The sequence below is a fragment of the Ascaphus truei genome, chromosome 5 (genome assembly GCF_040206685.1).
Source record: "Ascaphus truei isolate aAscTru1 chromosome 5, aAscTru1.hap1, whole genome shotgun sequence".
Taxonomy (NCBI): domain Eukaryota; kingdom Metazoa; phylum Chordata; class Amphibia; order Anura; family Ascaphidae; genus Ascaphus; species Ascaphus truei.
Window position 1 is genome coordinate 251,771,693 of NC_134487.1, and position 20,912 is coordinate 251,792,604.

Consider the following 20,912-nt stretch of genomic DNA (forward strand, 5'->3'; position numbering starts at 1 on the left):
TTCAATGCTGGAAGTTTCTATAGAATTTGCACTCACGTGTTTAACGTGAAATGAAAGCGTTGTGGTTGTTCAAAGTTACCAACTTATGACTCCAGACAGGTACTCCAGATCCACATCGAGGGGGGGAAATTCCATATACAAAAAAGGGGAAAGCAAAGTAGTATAGTACTGTTTTTAATGTTAAAAACACAAAGTATTCAACTTACATAAGTGCCTTTGTTTATGAGCATTCAGACCACCCGGGTGATAAGGTCGGACAAGGTATTCACAGCAACAGCATCCGCTCCACGGCCGTCACAGCAGGTGCTGGGCTGATTAAAGTTGTCCTCCACTCTAGGGGGCCTATGCAGAGAGCAGCGAATTTTCGAAATTCGCCATTTTTTGGAGATAATCGCGCAGAAAACAGCAGAAAATGGAGATTTCCGAAAAACGCGCCAATTTTTCTTTTCTATTTGTAAAACTCGCCTCGCGGCTGGCGAGAACCGCAATCTCGCCAGTTTAAAAAATATCCGTATGCAGAGAGGCGCGAACGGCATCTAGCGGCTGTTCGCGCCAATAAAATGGCGCGATTGTCTCCGTTTTGCCTCGCCAAAAAAAACTGCCGCTCGCAGCCATTGCAAAGGGAAAAAAAAAGGCGCAAATTTGTTTTAACACATTTCTGAAGCGCGCATCTCGCCAATTTAAACTCGCCACACGCATCCATGTTAAACATAGCAGAATTCGCACTTTTCTGCATATGGAGATTAAAACTCTCCAAAAAAGCTACTTTTTAATAAATTCGCCAATTTTAAAATTCGCTGCTCTCTGCATAGGCCCCTAGATGTCATAAACAAGGGCTCCTTAGTAGTCACTGATATCACCAACGCGCGTTTCCACTGCAAAGTCTTCATCAGGGGCTTATCTAACTTCCCTCTCTGTATCCCTCCCTTAAATAGTCTCCCCGCAATATTTTTCAAAATTTGCGCAGCGTCATGACGTCATCACGTCACGCGACGCATCACGTGATGCATCGTCATGCAACCATTTGCATATTCGTATATCAATGCTCTATCAAGCCTAGTGGCATCCTTGCCAATCTTTGTCCTATATTATTTATACTAGTCCACCATCTTGTGGTTGGACCCGAGGACGTCCCGCGTGACGTCATCACGTCACGTTATACACTTGACGCGTGACGCGTCATCACGTGATCTTCAATGCCCAGAACTTTATTGAGCACAGACAAAACACTACTGGTAACTCCCAAGTACAAGCCAGTATTGATTTTACAGCACAATGCAAAAGGTTAGGACAGCGGAACGTCATAGGTGACGTCATCACGCATCGTAACATAGTGCATTAGTACTTAATTTCAACAATTGAACATATAAAAGTAGGTGGTTAATACTTCCCACTATGAAAATTTTTGCGGGGAGACTTATTAAGGGAGGGATACAGAGAGGGAAGTTAGATAAGCCCCTGATGAAGACTTTGCAGTGGAAACGCACGTTGGGTGATATCAGTGACTACTAAGGAGCCCTTGTTGATGACATCTAGAGTGGAGGACAACTTTAATCAGCCCAATACCTGCTTTGACGGCCGTGGAGCGGATGCTGTTGCTGTGAATACCTTGTCTGACCTTATGACCCAGGGTGGTCTGAATGCTCATAAACAAAGGCACTTATATAAGTGGAATACTTTGTGTTTTTAACATTAAAAACAGTACTATACTATTTTGCTTTCCCCTTTTTTGTATATGGAATTTCCCCCCCTCTATGTGGATCTGGAGTACCTGTCTGGAGACATAAGTTGGTAACTTTGAACAACCACAACGCTTTCATTTCACGTTAAACACGTGAGTGTAAATTCTATAGAAACTTCCAGCATTGAAGCTATTTTGTTGGAGTAGACAATAATGCACTATTTTGTTTTTCTACTTTCTTTTCCATGTCGTGATGTGATTTGCGCACCGGTTTCTCCTTCGTTTGCTGATTGAATTTGGTTTGAATTCTACGTCAGGTGCTGCACTCATTAAGGATAGTATATCATCTGTGTTGCCTTTGATTTGTTGTGATATTATTTGCGCTTGTTTTTTTCTTTTTATAATGAGCAAAAAGGTGCAGGGCTATAGCACCATTTCATCCGTGGGAGTGAACCTTGAGTTGCAATAACGTTGGCTACAAAATTTATGCAAGTTTCTTCTATTCTAACTGACATTATAGTTATAGATTTAGTAATATTATTTCTGGTGATCTTCACACCAATTGCTCAAAAAGTAATGGTTAGTATTGAACCACTTACACATGCAGACATTAGCAAATCAGTGTGGCTGAAAACACTTAAAAGTTCCCTTGTGAATTTAATAGAATATATACCAATAGGGAGGGCTTTTCAATCTGGCCCGCCCCTACCAGCATACGAGCCTGATTGGCTATGCAGTCATTGAGTACTAACCAATGACGCACAGCATTAGACCTATAAAGGTCCCCTAAACAGGTGCCCCAGATTTTGCCTGAAGAAGTTTACTTTGGTAAACGAAACGCCTCGCAACTTTTGTGGCTGGCGGTTTCATTATTCACCACCAGTACACATTCAAGTGTATCGTTTTTGCCCGTTCCCGATCGTTCCTAGTTATCATAAATAGACAGGCATCCTAAGGACACCTATAGAGGGCTCCGGTTCCTGCGCATGCGTGCTACACTCCTCACCACGCTACTACACGTGGAGGATAGGAGACACAACGGAGACAGCCCCAGCACGCGGGACTGATCTCCCAGGACTGAGACTGCCCATCTATTCCCTATGTGATGCCCTACTCCTGTGATAAACGTCAGAACCGGGGATCATTAAAGAAATTTTATATGTAAGTTATTACTATTTTATTTTGGTAATACAATTTACATCTCTCATCTTGGTGCGCCTTGTGTTTTTTCTCTTTCACTGACATTGGTATCGCCGTCGGAGTCTTCCGGTGGAAACCACATTTGGAGGTGGGGGAGACACCTCAAAACACGAGTAAACAACACTGTATAGTGCTCTAACACAGACCTGACCATTTGCTGGATAATGTGTATGAAGACATAATTCCAAATCCTTGAAGTGTCCCACGATTAATAACCCTTTAAAGCATCACACCACTTCCATTGCATCAATAAGCTGGAAGAGCAACATCCCTTGATTGATGAATACTCACACTTGCTTGTGTCCAGTCTCATACATTGAATAGGATTTCTGTGGTGTAAAAGGAGCAAATCACTCACTGTTAGATGGGTCTTCTGTGGGTCTTTTCTTCCATGGACGTGTGCTGCCTGTTCTCCAGGATATTCAGAGGTTTGATGAGGAGAGATGGAGCACTACAGGAAAAAACTGCTAGAGAGTGTGTTCCCAATAAAAAGGTTTATTGGATCAGAGCATAGCACACAAAAGCACACATAGCACACAAAAAATGAGCCCTGGGGCCCCCACTCAAAACACGAGAGCAGCAAAAGAACAGAGAGGGATCAACATTCCAGGTTTAAAGAGCAAGAGCGCGGACGGAACTTTTCATCACTGGTAATCTGTGTGACTCACTTGTTGAGTCACCCAGCCACATCCTTCCTTTTTCCCATCCAGTTTACGCAGCAACTTTAAGTCTCTTTAATTTAGTTTCCCAATTATACATATCCTTGTTATATTGGTTTTACATTTGTGCATATTTTGTCATTGCATTATCATTGTATTGTATTTAATATATTTTTAACATGTTTCGTCTGCCTCTCCTACCCCTTCCCCCTCCCATTGTTCCTACCTCTTTTTCCTTTTTTCCATCCCCTCTCCCACCTCCACCTCTACTCTCTCTGTCTTCCCCACCCTTATCACCATCCCTATTCGGACGCATTATGGCTGAATCCAATACCAGCCAATTTTTGGATTGTCTTAAAAATAGGTTTAACAAACCAGAGCTGTTTAGTAAGATATTCTCAGATATACCAATAGAAGAGATGGCAGCACCATGTTTAACCTCCCTAATGAATGAATTACATAAACATTTAGAAAAAGAAACTAAGTCATGGCTAGAAATGGCCACATTAGAGGAGTATATAAGGGTGGGTCGCATACCAAGGGGGCTTAGAGTCCTTAAACCCTCTACATATAATACAGACAGCCCTGAGTTTGTCAAGGAATGGGAAAGGATCCAAGACCATTGATCATTGGAGCTAATGCGGTTGTTAATCCTAGAGAGGAAAAAAGAAATTATTGAAATAGATGGTAAAATAACAAAAGCTAAGAATTAAATCTTGGAGATCCCCTGCCTTGACAAACTACCACAATTGACCAAAGAGATGAATGTCAAACTAAGGAGATCAGAAAATCAGATTTTGATCAATAAAAACAAAAAATTCCTTAGAGATAAGAGGGATTATGCACTTAATATTCAGCGGTGTTGGGATACAGTACAGGAAATAACTGCAGAGGGGGACCCTGTCATACGTGACACCAACTCATCCAATGTTACAGCCTCTAATCAGACTAAAGGATCCTTACAAACCCAACATACTAACCCTAAAACTAATGTCACCATCCCAAGAACACCAAGGGACCCTAATTTTTATGCGAGACCCACCCATGAGAAACATACTAGACGGCCTTCCAAATACCAGAGGAATGAGACTATAGATCACTCTGGACGGGTGAATTACACACATAGACCACAGCAATCTAACCCTCATTATACCAAACAAAACAGGAGATATAGCAATAAATCACATACCCCGCAAAATAGGAGAGATACTAGTGCCCCTAAAAAACATGCTAATTTTAGGGATAAACACGCACACATATCTCACGCTATCCCGTTGCAAAACAAATATGAAGTATTGAAGGATCCAAATGAGGGAATGGAGAATGAGGATTTTTTTAAACAGGTTGGAGAAAATGAGAAAATCAATATCCACTTGGGACTCCAACCATCCGCCTCTACTGGGAGCCCCCCAAAAAATAACAAGGAAAAGACAGGATTCAGGAGAGGACATAGGGGAATTAGAACAAGGGGTAGAGAAACAACAATCCCCTCTCAAACTTACCCAGATGACTCAACACTGAGATCTAAGGGTATCTTTAACTTATCTAATTCCCGTATAGATCATACATTAATGAATGTTTTAGGTAAAGGTCTTTCGTTTGCCCCTACACGTAGAGTTAACAACTTCGATCTTTATATAGATCTGCAAAAATTTAATCGTAAGTTAACACTGAGTAGACACTTTATCTCAGATCAAAGGGGTCACCAAACTACCCCTGATACCATTAACCCTATTGTACATACATTGTCCACAAGTGAACAGACGCAACTAGTGGACTTGATGTCACTAATGGATGAGGGCACTACCAATACCACAGATAATATATCCATACAACATTCATTATTCAAACCTAATTCTGTTTTTCACCCTTATCACTCTAGGGGACACCATATTGATATATTCAATAAACTGGTTGAAAGGGAATTTCAAACTTTGGGACAAGGGAAAGAATTTCTCACAAATAAGAAATCTAACCTAACTGCACAGGAAAGACATCCGCTAAAAAAGCTACAACTAAATCCAAATATAATCATATGTGAAGCAGATAAGGGTGGAGGTATAATACTTCAAGACAGAGTAGATTATTGCAAGGAAGCTGTCAGACTATTGTCTGATCCACTGTCCTATTGCAAATTACCCAAAGACCCCACAGCTGCATTCAAACTAGAACTAAATGTACATTTGGAATCCGCCCTAACATCTGGCGTACTCAATAGAAAAGAGTTTGAATTTTTATGCTGCATGGCTCCCACCATCCCTATTATGTACCATTTGCTCAAGATTCACAAATCACTCACTAATCCACCTGGGCGACCCATTATTTCGGGCATAAATTCTCTTACTGTTAATCTTTCTTCCTATGTAGACTCTTTTCTTCAACCCTTAGTACCATTATTACCATCACATTTACTTGACACCACCTCTCTCCTCACTCTTCTTACAGATTTCACATGGAAATCTTCTTATCATTTAGCCACTCTTGATGTTCAATCACTTTACACCTCAATCCCACACGAAGGGGGTTTAGATGCTATTGATCACTTTTTGGCACTACACGGCACTTTACCTTTTCTCCAACGTAGATTTATTCACAGCTCAATTGAATTTATATTGAAACACAATTATTTTCTTTTTGAACACGAGTTTTATTTACAATTGTGTGGCACTGCTATGAGGACACGCTTTGCACCATCTTTCGCAAATTTGTACATGGGATGGTGGGAATCATCCAATATATGGGGCATTGATGTATCTGTGCCACAGTTGATTATGTGGCGCAGATACATCGATGATGTGATTGTTATCTGGGACAGCGATGACACCTCGTTTGATAGCTTCGTTGCAAGGTTAAATGATAATTTGTTCAATCTCATTTTTACCAGTGAAATAAGTCAAAGTAAGATTATCTTCTTGGACTTAGAAATTTATATAATTAACAACGAGTTGCATACCAAAACACATTTTAAGAACACCAATGTAAACTCCTTTCTACACCCAGAGAGCGGACATGAAAGGAGATGCATCAACAACATCCCATTCAGCCAGTTTTTACGCATTAGGCGTAACTGTGCTGACATAGAAACGTTCAAGGCACAATCTCAAATACTCTTTGAACGTTTCTTTCAGAAGGGCTATGATGTGACTCTCATAGATAGAGCCTACAAAAGAGCACTAAAAATCAGTAGAAAGAAACTGATTCAACCAAAGAACAGTAAAGTTAATGGTAAACAAAAGTATGTTGCCACTGGAAATACATCAATCCAACCATTGGAGGATCCAGTAACTAATGGTTCTCTTATCACATTGCCCAATTTAGAATCAAGCGAAACAGACCTCAAAAATAATGAAAGAAAAAATGAGAAACAAATACCGTATTTTGTAACAAAATGTAATAGTTTTCATAGAAAGATCAAATACATTTTGAACAAATACTGGTATATTTTACAGATGGATCCAATCTTGGAAAAAACCTTACCAAAAAGACCAACGATTGTGTTCACGAGATCCAATAATTTAAAAATTATCTTGGCCCCAAGTCTCCTTAAAGGCAGTGATTCCATCAAAAAGAAAGACCTTAGGGGGATGTTGGGCATTAAAGGTAATCACAGATGCAATAGGTGTAAAATCTGTCTAAGAATGCTTACACAAGATTACTTTGAATATAAAGTGACAGATATTAGATATGAAATCAATAACTACATCGATTGCTTAACAACATATGTTATCTATATCCTGCAATGTGGATGCGGATTACAGTATGTGGGCCGTACTAAACGTCAGCTCAAAATTAGAGTGATGGAACACCTCAGAAATATCACTAACATTCCCAAATTACTGGCATCTAACAAACCACTAACACACTTATTGTCGCATTTCAAGGATGTCCATCAATGTAGTACCATGGGGTTAAGTATATGGGCATCGAACATGTGACAACTAATGTACGGGCTGGGAACATAGATCTTCAGATTGCAAAAAGGGAGCAATACTGGATATTTACCCTCCAATCTAAGTACCCGGGGGGTTTGAATGACTATGTGGAACTAACCCCCTTTCTGAGGTGAACACATGTATACTGTACTTTGAAACAATTATTGGTCTAATATAAGGTTCTGTTTCCCTTAGACATTTTAGGTGATTTTTTATCTGATTTTTTATCTGATTTTTTATCTGATTTTTTTATCTGCCTTTTCTATTTTCCCTACTTTTCCATTTACCATAGTGGTTTTTTATCCCCCTAAGCAACCTTTCCCCCCCCCCTTTTTATTTTTTCCCTTCCCCTCCGTCTCCCCTCCCTTATCCCTTCTTCCCCCCCCCCCCACCCTCCCCCCCCTTTTTTTCCCATTTTTTTTTCCATGTTTTAATGTTATTTATATGTTATCAATGTTATTAATGTTGTTATTTAGAATGCACATGCACTTTGCCATTTATGCTGTTTTTATGATTATTCTATTGCACTTGATTATATGGGACATATGTTTTTGGCTCCCCTTTAAGGTCTGTTTACATCTTTATACACACATATATATATATTGATCAATCTATCTAGTGTGATTCATCATATAGAATATACACCATTAGGGAGGGCTTTTCAATCTGGCCCGCCCCTACCAGCATACGAGCCTGATTGGCTATGCAGTCATTGAGTACTAACCAATGACGCACAGCATTAGACCTATAAAGGACCCCTAAACAGGTGCCCCAGATATTGCCTGAAGAAGTTTACTTTGGTAAACGAAACGCGTCGCGACTATTGTGGCTGGCGGTTTCATTATTCACCACCAGTACACATTCAAGTGTATCGTTTTTGCCCGTTCCCGATCGTTCCTAGTTATCATAAATGGACAGGCATCCTAAGGACACCTATAGAGGGCTCCGGTTCCTGCGCATGCGTGCTACACTCCTCACCACGCTACTACACGTGGAGGATAGGAGACACAACGGAGACAGCCCCAGCACGCGGGACTGATCTCCCAGGACTGAGACTGCCCATCTATTCCCTATGTGATGCCCTACTCCTGTGATAAACGTCAGAACCGGGGATCATTAAAGAAATTTTATATGTAAGTTATTACTATTTTATTTTGGTAATACAATTTACATCTCTCATCTTGGTGCGCCTTGTGTTTTTTCTCTTTCACTGACATTGGTATCGCCGTCGGAGTCTTCCGGTGGAAACCACATTTGGAGGTGGGGGAGACACCTCAAAACACGAGAGCAGCAAAAGAACAGAGAGGGATCAACATTCCAGGTTTAAAGAGCCAGAGCGCGGACTGAACTTTTCATCACTTGTATTTTATTTTCTTCAATTGAGCTTGCTAGTTCATGTTTAGATTATTCAAGCTTGTTCAGTGAATATTAGTGTCATAGGAGACCTGCAATTTACACCTTTTTAACCAGGATCATTCACTGAGCAAAACAAGGTAATGAAATAAATTGAAGTTTATTAGCACAAATTCGCTTACACTCAGTGGAACACAAAATACAGATAAAAAGACACACTTACTGTGAGTCTGGGATCGAAAACTAGACTTTCCTAGGTACAGGGAACTCTAAATAAGAGTTTTGCCTTGACCGCGACTTAGCCCGGAATCTTCTGTTTCTCAAATCGGCATGAAGTTCTACATGCCACCGCTTCCTTCTCTTTTGAGATCTTGGACTTTCTTGACTGCGAGCTATCACCGATCCTCCGGAACTAAAATCGGCATCAGATCCCAGCCACGTCCGCTACGTTCAATTTTGAGAACATGGATGCAAAATTTGGGACTTAGAATCTGGCAGGCAGGCTTTTCTGGCTTGAATTCGAAGCAGTTGCACTGCTATTTGCGCAAGAGCAACTTTGAAAAGCCTGCACGCGCTCTTTATACTGGAGAACTCGAATTTCATTGGCTCACAGGTTCATTATAGTATTCTGAGTTTCATTCAACTCAGCAGCCAATCATCGCGTGGGAAAATTCCCAGCAAGCAATGTGAGCCAAGCCGGTAAGAAAAGCCGGGTGAGTTGGAAATATGAAATAGCCAGGATACATGCGAAAGCCTGGCATGTCACTCTCTGGCTATCTCAATGCCACCCGTTGGGACAGGCTCCTCCAGGTCTGGCAGAGCAAGTGGCATCCTAGATGACTGCCATTGTTCTCCAGACCTGGGTACTCAGCCCTTCCCTGCTAACCAAATGCTTTTCTCACCTTTGAACTCCGACGTCCAGCAGACTCACCGTCGCCTATGGGTTAGCCCAGGCAGTCTGTTTGGGCATCGGTTCCGAAAGTCCCAAGCACTTCACTTTATAATACATTTAATAAAGTATGGTTTTAATACACTCCTACGTCTCTGGGTAGGGGGGAATAGAATAAGAAAGATGTACTTTTATTCCTATTAGCCTTATTACCCTTACATTAACTTTTGGGATGTAATCTGGACTCGAAGAGTCCCCCTCAAACTTATATATGGTTGGGACACCCACAAACCCAGTACAGGTTCTGGGTCACCTAGGTACTAACTGGGGTACCCCCCATAACTAGAGATCCCCTCAGCTACAGGGACACTTGTTCATCCCTCTGCCCCATTCAGCTTTCTCGGCTATGCTGAAGCAGGGTACACTAGGGGTGAGTCGCGCTTGCGTTTTCAAGGGGAGATTTTGCCGGGACAATGTGCCTACATAAATATGAGAATCACACATGATTCCCGGGTACATTTTTAGGGGAACCGACAACTTCGGCCCCCAACGTAGGCACATTCTGACAATTCCACCGCAAAATCCCTCTTGAAACTCATCCCCTAGCAATCCCTGTACGCTGGCATGCCCGAAAAGGTAAAAACACAACAAATACTTTTTATTACATGTGATACATTGAAATAGTACAATGTTACTGGTTCCAAGAGCTTACTATCTTGAACCCTTATCAACTGATCAGGGGTAAGCAAAATGGGCTTAACCTTTATTTGAGAGCCTGGTTACCCCCTACCATCACAATTGGATTTTACAAACTACACAAAATATCTCCATCACTACCTCTACTTCTTGATTCTGTGCCCTCTAAACCTACTAGACATATTGATTTATTTATTTATAAAATGATTTACCAGGAAGTAATACATTGACAGTTACCTCTCATTTTCAAGTATGTCCTGGGCATAGAGTTAAGATGTCAAATAATACATGGTACAATACATAGTTACATAAGTGAACAGGGTTGTGACAGGGTGAATGAATGTCACCAGCTATATGCCTGGCAGACGTATGTGTACTGCTGCGGCCGAGTTTATTCGAGCATTTGCCCGGTCTCGGCCGCAGCAGTAACCAGGCGCACGCCGGGATGTGCCTGGCGCGCGCCGAAGCCGCTCAGGAGCGCCCTCCGATCAGGGCTTTCTCCCTCCTGCTGCCGGGTCCACCAGGTCCCCCGGAACCCCCTGCCGCCGTCCCCCACATCGTGGGACACCGGGCAGCCCTGGACGCGCGTGCAGGGGGCGCAGGCACCCGATGACGCGTGACCGCGCGTCGATGACGCGCGGCACGCTGATGGAGTGCGGCTAGCATGCCAGGGCATCCCCCGGCTTGCGGAGCTAGCCGCACTCAAATATATCTGGTCGCCTCTGTAGGTATGCAGTGCAGCAGTGACGAGGTTAATTTTCAGCTGGGAAGTTCCTGACAATTAGAGTGGTCCCAGCTGCATAATCAAGGTGTTTTAAAATGCCCAGGCTATACACACATGCAGGCTAGCTGGTCAAGAGATAGGACTGAAATGCTGAAGTAAGATTACTGCTATAAGGTCTGTTTTCAAAGTACATGTTTTGTTTTTGTGTGCTGTATTTTTTCAGGCTCAATAAATAAGCCTTATCAAGAGAACCCACGTGTGTGGTTGCATGTACCCTGCAACATATTGTGTCAGAAGTGCCGGGATTTTGAGAGGCCCCTGCAGTTGAAGACACACACACAAAAAAAAAAAATGGAAGAATTTTTAAAAGCGTTTCTGTGCGAGCAGGCCCAACTACAGGCAGAGAAAGATGAAAGACTATTGCAGCAGCAAACCCAGCTCCTAATCCAGCAGCAGGAAGCACAGGATGAGTGGGTGGCCAGGTTGCTGACTCAATCCCAGGGGTCTGCCAGTCCAGAACTTGCGAACAAACCCCCAGGCCTCCTGAGGAAAATAGCTCCGAACGAGGATCCAGAGGATTTTCTACTGACGTTTGAAAGAGTTGCCGATGCCCAGGGCTGGTCTGCAGATCGCTGGGCAACCGCTTTGGCCCCACTCCTCATAGGAGAAGCTCAGGCCTCATATCAGGGCCTCCCAGCGGACCAGGCAATGGATTACAAACAAGTAAAAGCCGCTACACTGTATCGCTTAGGTCTGACCCCAGAGACCTACCGGCAACAGTTCCGGAGCCTGAAGTACACTGCTAAGATTAGACCCCGGGTCCTCGCTCAGTGGTTATTGGACTTGTGTACTCACTGGATACAACCTGAGGAGCGCACTAAGGTGGCAATTCTTGAGCAAGTTGTTTTGGAACAATTCCTACAGGTAATACCCACTTCCGCACGCTCTTGGGTAAAACGCCATGCTGCTGAAAACCTAGCTTTGGCGGTCCGACTCGTTGAGAACTTCCTTGGGGCCGAGGAGCAAGCGAGTGTCCTGGATCCGATGGATCCGACTCCACCGGCACTTGCGGATGCCCAAAGAGGGAGGTCGGACCAACGGGGAACCTACGGCCCATCCATACGCAACCGCCAAGTCCCACAGAAGGAGCAGTCGTTCCAGCAAGGGAGGGATTCAAATGCTGGTCCCCGCCGAGACTCTCATCTACTTCCTGATATCGACTCGTCGCCAAATGAGAGGAACTTCAGAGGACGTCACACACAGGACCCATCGGAGGCCTGGTTTCCAGTATCCGGTCGCGCTGAGTGGTATCCACGGCACCCTCCAGCAAGGGAACCCTCTCCATGTTCGGTCTGCGGAGAACAAGGCCACCGTCATGTGGACTGTCCACAGATGGAATGCTCCTTCAGCAGGACAGTAGCCTCGGCCTTCCCCAGAGAAAGTGGCAATCCCTGGCTACTTCCAGTCAAGATTGGTGGTAAAACCGTCCAGGCCCTTATAGATTCAGGCTCTGGAAAAACACTGGTCTTCCGGGAACTGTTACCGCCTGACGTGCTTTCCTTTGACTCCCCATGGAGTTTAGAGTGTATTCACGGCGAAGTAAAATGGTATCTGACGGCCAAAATTCTGCTACAGGTGAAAGGTCAAGAGGCAAGGATCGAAGTAGGAGTCGCTCCTTGGCTCCCTGCCCCCATTTTGCTCGGCCGTGACTGGCCTTTCTTTTCAAACCTAATGGCTCCAGTCTCCCAGGAGGAGCCACATTCTCTGACTCAAGAGAAACCTGGTAAACTGTTCCCCTTTTCGGACGACCTGTTCCCCAGTAGACACCGGGTTCCAAAGACTCAGAGGCAAAGACGCTGTATCAAACAGGACTGGTTTCAGAAATCTGGGACTCAAGGTGGCCATACTAATAGGCATAAGTCACAAGTCATGACTGGGGATGGCCAGAAAGAGATAGAGATAGGCCCTGGGGATTTACCAGAGCTATGTCTCCCTGATTTTCACCAGAGGCAGAGGGAAGACCCAGTCCTGGCCAAACAATATGATAAAGTGGTAAAGATTGATGACCAGATATTGAATGCACAAGGGGAAATGGTGTTCCCTCATTTTGAATTGTCGAATGATATCCTGTATAGGGTGAACAAGCAGACACAAACAGGGGAGGTCACCAGACAAATATTGGTTCCCAAGGCATTTGTTAAAGCTGTCTTCACCCTAGCCCATTCTGTCCCTTGGGGTGGTCACCTGGGTAGAGATAAAACCTTGGACCGTATTTCGTTCCACTTCTATTGGCCAGGGATGCATAGTGACATTGCTAAGTTATGTGCGGCTTGTCCTGAGTGCCAGCTAACTAGTCCGAAGGGACAAACCCCAGCCCCCTTGGTTCCTCTACCCTTGGTGTCCGTTCCCTTTGAGAGGATTGGTGTAGACTTGGTAGGACCGCAGGAGCCTTCTGCGAAAGGACACAGGTTTATTCTCGTAATAGTCGACTGCAACAAGATATCCTGAGGCGTTCCCCCTGAGGACAGCAACGGCGAGGCAAGTAGCCATCAAATTGTTGGAGCTGTTCTCACGGGTTGGACTTCCCCAGGTTATGTTGACAGACCAAAGTACAAATTGTATGGCTAAACTGATGAAAAATGTCTTAAACTTACTAGAGGTCAAGTCTGTTCGGACATCGTTCTACCATCCACAGACTGACGGATTGGTGGAAAGATTTAACCAAATTCTAAAAGGTATGCTGAGAAAAATTGTAGATTCAGAGAAGAGAGCCTGGGATGAACTTCTCACTTTTTTGCTGTTCGCAGTGCGGGAAGTTCCCCAGGCCTCCACGGGGTTCTCTTGATTTGAATTAATGTATCGCCGCCAACCCCGGGGTATCCTAGACCTCCTAAAGGAGTCCAGGGAGGAACAGCGGTCCCCTTCTAAGAATACCCTGCAATATGTACTAGACCTTAGGAAGCACCTAGATGTGGTCGGCCATTTTGCTAGGGAGAATCTTAGATCAGCCCAGGACAGTCAGGAGAGAAATTACAATCAGAATGTTCGCATGAGAATGTTTCACCCGGGAGACCAGGTGATGTTATTATTATCCAGTTGTGAGAGTAACCTCCTAGGCAAATGTTAGGGCCCATTTAAAGTACTTCGTTGCACGGGTGATGTGGATTACGAGATCGCTCAACCAGGGTCCAGGAAGGGTGAACAAATTTACCATGTGAACTTACTGAAACCCTGGAAGGTGCAGCGATCTCTATTCATCCACCCGGTGGAGGAGGAAATGGACCTGGGTCTTCAGCCCCCATGGGAGAACATCGTGGGTGATGATAAAATCCCAATGGGTAGACAATTATCCTCTGAATAAAAAGGGGAATTGTTAGAATAATTACACAATTCAATTATGTTTTTTCTGATTTACCAGGGCAAACTAATTTAGTTTCCCATGTGATAGAGACAGCACCTGGGGTAAAAGTACGTTCTCGTCCTTACAGGTTGCCTGAAAGCCGTAAGGCCCTGGTAGAGAAGGAGGTACAAGAAAAGTTACATTTAGGCGTGATTGAGGAATCATGCAGTGAGTGGTGTAGTCCACTAATTATGGTCCCTAAACCCAATGGGAAGGTAAGATTTTGTGTGAACCTCCGAAAGGTCAATGCGGTATCCAAGTTTGACGCATATCTGATGCCAAGGGTGGGCGAGTTAATTGACGCCCTTGGTAACGTGGAATATATATCCACGCTGGACTTAACAAAAGGATACTGGCAAATACCTTTAGAGGAAAAGTCCAAGTGCAAAACAGCCTTTGCCACTCCCATGGGTTTATACCATTTTGTGACAATGCCATTTGGACTGCATGGAGCCCTAGCCACATTTCAGAGGCTCATGTATAAAGTATTGAGACCACATAGGGCTTATGCCGCGGCCTATCTAGATGACATTGTCATTTATAGTAAACACTGGCGGGCCCATCTAAATAGGCTGAAAGCGGTCTTCAAGTCGCTAAGAGAGGCAGGGCTCAAAGCCAACCTTAAGAAATGTGCCTTAGGTAAGGCGGAAACCAAGTACCTGGGGTATGCAGTGGGTGGTAGAAAAATAAGGCCATTAGCCGATAAGGTAGCTGCCCCGAAAGAAGTTCTGACCCCCCGAACAAAAACGCAGATATGCTCCCAGTTGGGTTTAGCAGGGAGGAGGTTCATCCCCAACTACTCGGAAGTTGCAGCCCCACTATCAGACCTCACAATAAAGTGTGCCCCTACACAAGTGGTATGGTCAAGGGAGTGCCAGAGAGCCTTTGAGGAGGTAAAAAGTTGTCTATCAGAGGGTCCCGTCCTTAGAAGCCCAGACTTCGATAAGTCTTTTATTGTACAAACCGATGCCTCAGAGATAGGGCTAGGGGCAGTGCTCTCGCAACAGTTTGAGGGAGTGGAAGATCCGATTCTTTTTCTGAGTAGGAAATTGTTCCCAAGGGAAAGAAACTACTCAGTAATTGAGAAGGGGGGTCTCGCAGTAAAGTGGGCAATCGAGGCCTTGAGGAACTACCTGGCGGGCGTCCATTTTACATTGGTAACAGACCATGCACCATTAAAATGGTTAAATACCATGAAAGACTCCAATGCTAGGTTGACCAGGTGGTATATGGCCCTCCAACCCTTCTCGTTTGAGATTCAGCACAGGCTGGAAAAGAAAAGGCCAATGCTGATTTCTTTTCTAGAGAAGGGGTGGATGGTCGGGCTTCAGCCGTGCGTTGCCCCAGCCACACACTAACAGGGGAGGAATGTGACAGGGTGAATGAATGTCACCAGCTATATGCCTGGCAGACGTATGTGTAGGTATGCAGTGCAGCAGTGACGAGGTTAATTTTCAGCTGGGAAGCTCCTGACAATTAGAGTGGTCCCAGCTGCATACTCAAGGTGTTTTAAAAGCCCCAGGCTGTACACACATGCAGGCTAGCTGAACAAGAGATAGGACTGAAATGCTGAAGTAAGATTACTGCCATAAGGTCTGTTTTCAAAGCACTTGTTTGATGAACTGTCTGTGTCCTGCATGCTGAAGAGAAGCTGTTTTGTTTTTTGTATGCTGAAGAGAAGCTGTTTTGTTTTTGTGTGCTGTATTTTTTAAGGCTCAATAAATAAGCCTTATCAAGAGAACCCGCATTTGTGGTTGCATGTACCCTGCAACAAGGTTATACAGGGTATACATTATATTCAAGACATTGCATGCACAGTTAAGGATGTTATATATATATATATATATATATATATACACAACTGTATGCTCATCTGCATGTCTTAGGCAGGTCTGCAACCCCGCCTTTCCCCATTATCACCCAGCACACAGCACTTCCACAGCAGCAAGGGATTCTGGGAAATGACATGCAAATGAACACACCCACCCTTTAGCTTCTTTGCATACCCAGTTATTCAACCCCACACTAATGAGACCCATTAAGGTTGAAACAGCTGTCTGTGGGTGGTTTTCTGGGTATGCACCTTAACCCTGGCTGTGCTCAAAGCTGTGACCATGCAGCAAGCTTAAGCCTATAGGGAACCATGTTAAAAATGGTTTTTGAAGCAAAAAGTGGCACTGTGTGCATGTCATTTCCCAGAATCCCTTGCTGCAGTGGAAGTGCTGTGTGCTGGGTGATAATGGGGAAAGGCGGGGTTGCAGACCTACCTAAGACATGCAGATGAGCATACAGTTGTATTTACATTTGCATATTTGCTTTGCTGTGGAGTGTTTTTGTCACTTTTTTTACTCACCATAACTTAACTCAGTAATATATATATATATATATATATATATATATATATATATATATATATATATATATATATATATATACATGTAGAGGTATCAGTACCGTGTTAGCCGAGCTTCAATAATCAAAAAAAAAAAAAAATAGATGATACCGTTCTGTGGCTAACGAAATGCTTTTATTTGTGCGAGCTTTCGAGATACACTGATTTCTTCCGGCGATGTTACAATGAATGAAGCAAAAGGTAAACTTAAAAACAGTGTCTCTTGGAATGTTATCTGTGCTGTTCCTTCCCCCGGTGTGGATGTGTTTTATGGCTAGAGGTGTTAAATGGTTACTGAAAGCAAGTGAAGAGAGTGTGTATGTGTATCAGTGTGAATAAAAATGAATGGAGAGCCCACAGTATATACAGTGCTTTACACAAAAATAACCTGCACAGACCTAAAGTAAAGTGTGCTAAAACCAGTTGGGTGAAGTTTGAATAATAAACACTACTGGCGGTGCTGGGGAAGGGAAATATATGAAAACTAACACAGAAAGAAAGAATCCCTGAATAGCACTCAAAAAAAAAGTTTATTAATCACATACACATAAATGGTTAAAATGAGGAGCAGTGGTCACCTACAAAGCTGATATAAACTGAACCTTAAGGTGTGGGGAAAAATGCTACACTGCAGTAACATGGACAAAGTGTGTAAATAAAGTGTAGAGGCAAGAAATTCTTGCATCAGAACACTCAGACCGGCCAGTCAAGTACTACCTAAATTGAAGCCCCCTGTGTGAAGTGCTAGTAGGAAACTAGTGTGTAACTAACAAGCAAGGAAATTAATAAGTTAATTATATAAGTTAGTAATATGATCCAAGCCTATAGATATGACACACACAGATGAGCAAAAAATTGGCAGATATAAATAACAAGCCAAAATAGGTAGCAAAAGTACTTAGACCAGTCCTGAGTGTACAACAAAGTGTCCAGCAGAGTAGTAGCAGAGTGATAGCAGATATCCACAGCTTAACTGCTCGTAGGTTCAGGGAGAGTGAGTCTCAGCCACTGCACTGCACATGCTCCCAGGGTTGCTTGGAGCACGGACTGCAAGATTCAGTGGAGAGAAGGAGAAACAGCTGAGATCACCACCGCATCATAGATGAGACAAACAAGCCCCGACGCGCACGCTTCGCCACCTGCTTCGTCCGGACACTTCGTCCGGATTTATATATATAGTGACAAACGGCTTACTCCGGGGCTCCGCCGTCTGTCCGGGACTGTTAGAACACAGGGCCTCATGCAGTAAGCGACGATTATGTGAAATCGGCAAGCTTATCGATTAGTCATGTTATTGGCGTTTTTCCCTCTCCGTATGCAGTAAGTGCCGAATACATTCAAAATCAACCAGAAAACAAATCCGCCCACTCTCACGATGATGAGCCGATCACACACAGGTGTATCGGCGTGCGTGGCGGGGTGCTGTTAGGTTGCACAATCACAAATCTTGCTGAATCAGGCGAAACAAGCATGTTTTTGATTGCGCGCCATATTTAAAGGCAACGTGTACTGCTAATCATTCTCTGTGTTGTTGGGAGTGAGAGAGAGAGAGAGACGCACAGAGCTGGACGATTGAAGATTTGCATATTGACTGAGAGACTTGTTGTGTATTGGGTGAGCTTTGTCCTTTGTTGTTTTGTTTACATCTTTGTCTTGTTTTATATGTGGAAGTGGGTCGTGTGATTGCCTGTACATTTCTTGTCTGTTTTTTGTGAGTGCTGGAAGTATGCCCGCAAAGCGTGGGAAGAGTGATGCTGGTGGGAGTGGGAGTGCTACTCGTGCGAGTACGCGTCGGAGTGAACGTTCTGTTCAGGGGAGTGATGTTGCTGGTGCACCGAGTGGTGTTGCTGGGAGTGGGAGTGCTGTTGTTGGGAGTGGGAGTGCTGGTGCTGCGAGTGGTGTTGCTGGGAGTGGGAGTGCTGTTGTTGGGAGTGGGAGTGCTGTTGTTGGGAGTGGGAGTGCTGTTGCTGTGAGTGGGAGTGCTGGTGCTGGGAGTGGGAGTGCTGTTGCTGTGAGTGGGAGTGCTGGTGCTGGGAGTGCTGGTGCTAGGAGTGTGAGTGCTGGTGCTAGGAGTGTGAGTGCTGGTGCTAGGAGTGGGAGTGCTGGTGCTAGGAGTGGGAGTGCTGGTGCTGGGAGTGCTGCTGGTGGCGCAGTTGCTGATGGGGTGTCTGGTGGTGGCGTGCTTGCTGGTGGCCAGCTTTTGGAGGCTCTTCCATTGGAAGAAGGAGAGTCCAGTCAGCACCAGCCAAGCTCTGACCCTAAACCTGCTCGGAAAAAACGTGTGGAGAAGCCACGTAATCCTCGCTTCAATGACCAGGAAAATAGGGCTCTTGTCACTGGCATTCTGGAGCACTATGACAGTCTCTATGGACATTTAGTAGGTAAGTGTAACTTTACATTTATTATTCAAATACATGTGATCCTAGGTCATCTGAGTTTTGTTCATATGCAAATATGGGTACACAATATCTTTCTATGTTCATTAGTGTGGAAACACAGCTTTTTATCATGCCTTACAAGGACAAATAAACACAGGCGGTCAATTTGCCAGAACTGCATACAATATGAATGCAACCTTGCTTACATGTATAGGTTTAGTAGTGAATGCTCATGTGCTGCACATATTACACATAAAACAGCATGTTTGCTATCTCTTGGAACAGCTAGCAGTGTAGGAAACTGGTGCTTATATTATTATTAATTTACCTCATATCTTTTATATGTTTTTCAAGGGCGGACAAGTGCAGCAAGCAAAAAAGAAATGTGGGACACAATAGTCATTGGTGTCAATGCCTGTGGGAATAGTGTCAGGGACAAGTATCATTGTCGGAAAAGATTTGATGATATTAGGTCCAAATTGAAAAAGAAAATACAAGACCAACGCGTGCATGCTACTGGCACTGGAGGTGGGCCCACACCACAACGTCTCATATTGACTCCATTGGAGGAGCTGCTTCGGCCAAAATTACTTACCGTCGTCGTGGAAGGCTTGGCTGGTGACCGTGACATTGGAATTTATCCGTCACAATTTCCAGCAGGTGATAAATATTACTGTACTAGGCGTGTCGTTGCTTACAGTTATTTTGCATATTTACACTGCTTTTTATACTGTCTTCACAATATAAGCATACCTGCATCTATATATGTATATGTCTGATTCTGTATATATATATCTCAAAATAGACATATATGTAGTAGTCCTACTAAAAGCAGTAACTAATATAGCACGTGCCATTGCGTGCTCATTTACATGTGAATTCCCAAAATGCATAGCTGCCGTGGAAGCAATTGATGGTGGGCGAAGATGGGGAACAACAGGGTAGTACACATGTGTAACACATGTTAATCAGAAATTATTAGTAGCTACAGGTACAGAACAGAAATATGTATCATATTATTGTGTATTTTATTGATTTTACTCCGACAAACATGACATTACTGCCTATTTTAAGCATGCATCAAAGAAATTGCATGTAACGGCCTACAAACATCACTGGCACTAACACATCTATAGTTGCTTATGAAAAGGTCCATTTTTGCTTTATGTCATATACAGACAGCATAATGAGGCACACGTATCATATGTTATGTCATTGTTTTCATAACTTAAACACTGCAGATGACTACTTAGCTCATCTACCATTGTGTTAAAGCAGCTGCAATTAATATCTCATCACAGCATACACTTCAACAGAGGGGGTGGGGTTCAGCACACACACTAATTACAGCCTCATTTCACGGTCAACTTAGTTCACACCATTTGCACCTGTTTCAAGTCATTGAAAGGTGTGGCTGATTAGGCTTTTTGGGGAAGGGAATACCTTTCTTACAACCTGAATAGCACAACTGAAGTTAATCACACTCATTTGAAAGCTTAACTCTAGCTACTAAATGCCCCAACAACTCATTACTTATCAAAGCGTACGTCACACATTAGTTCACTCATATCTATAGTTGAACTACTATGAAAGACACATTATCACACA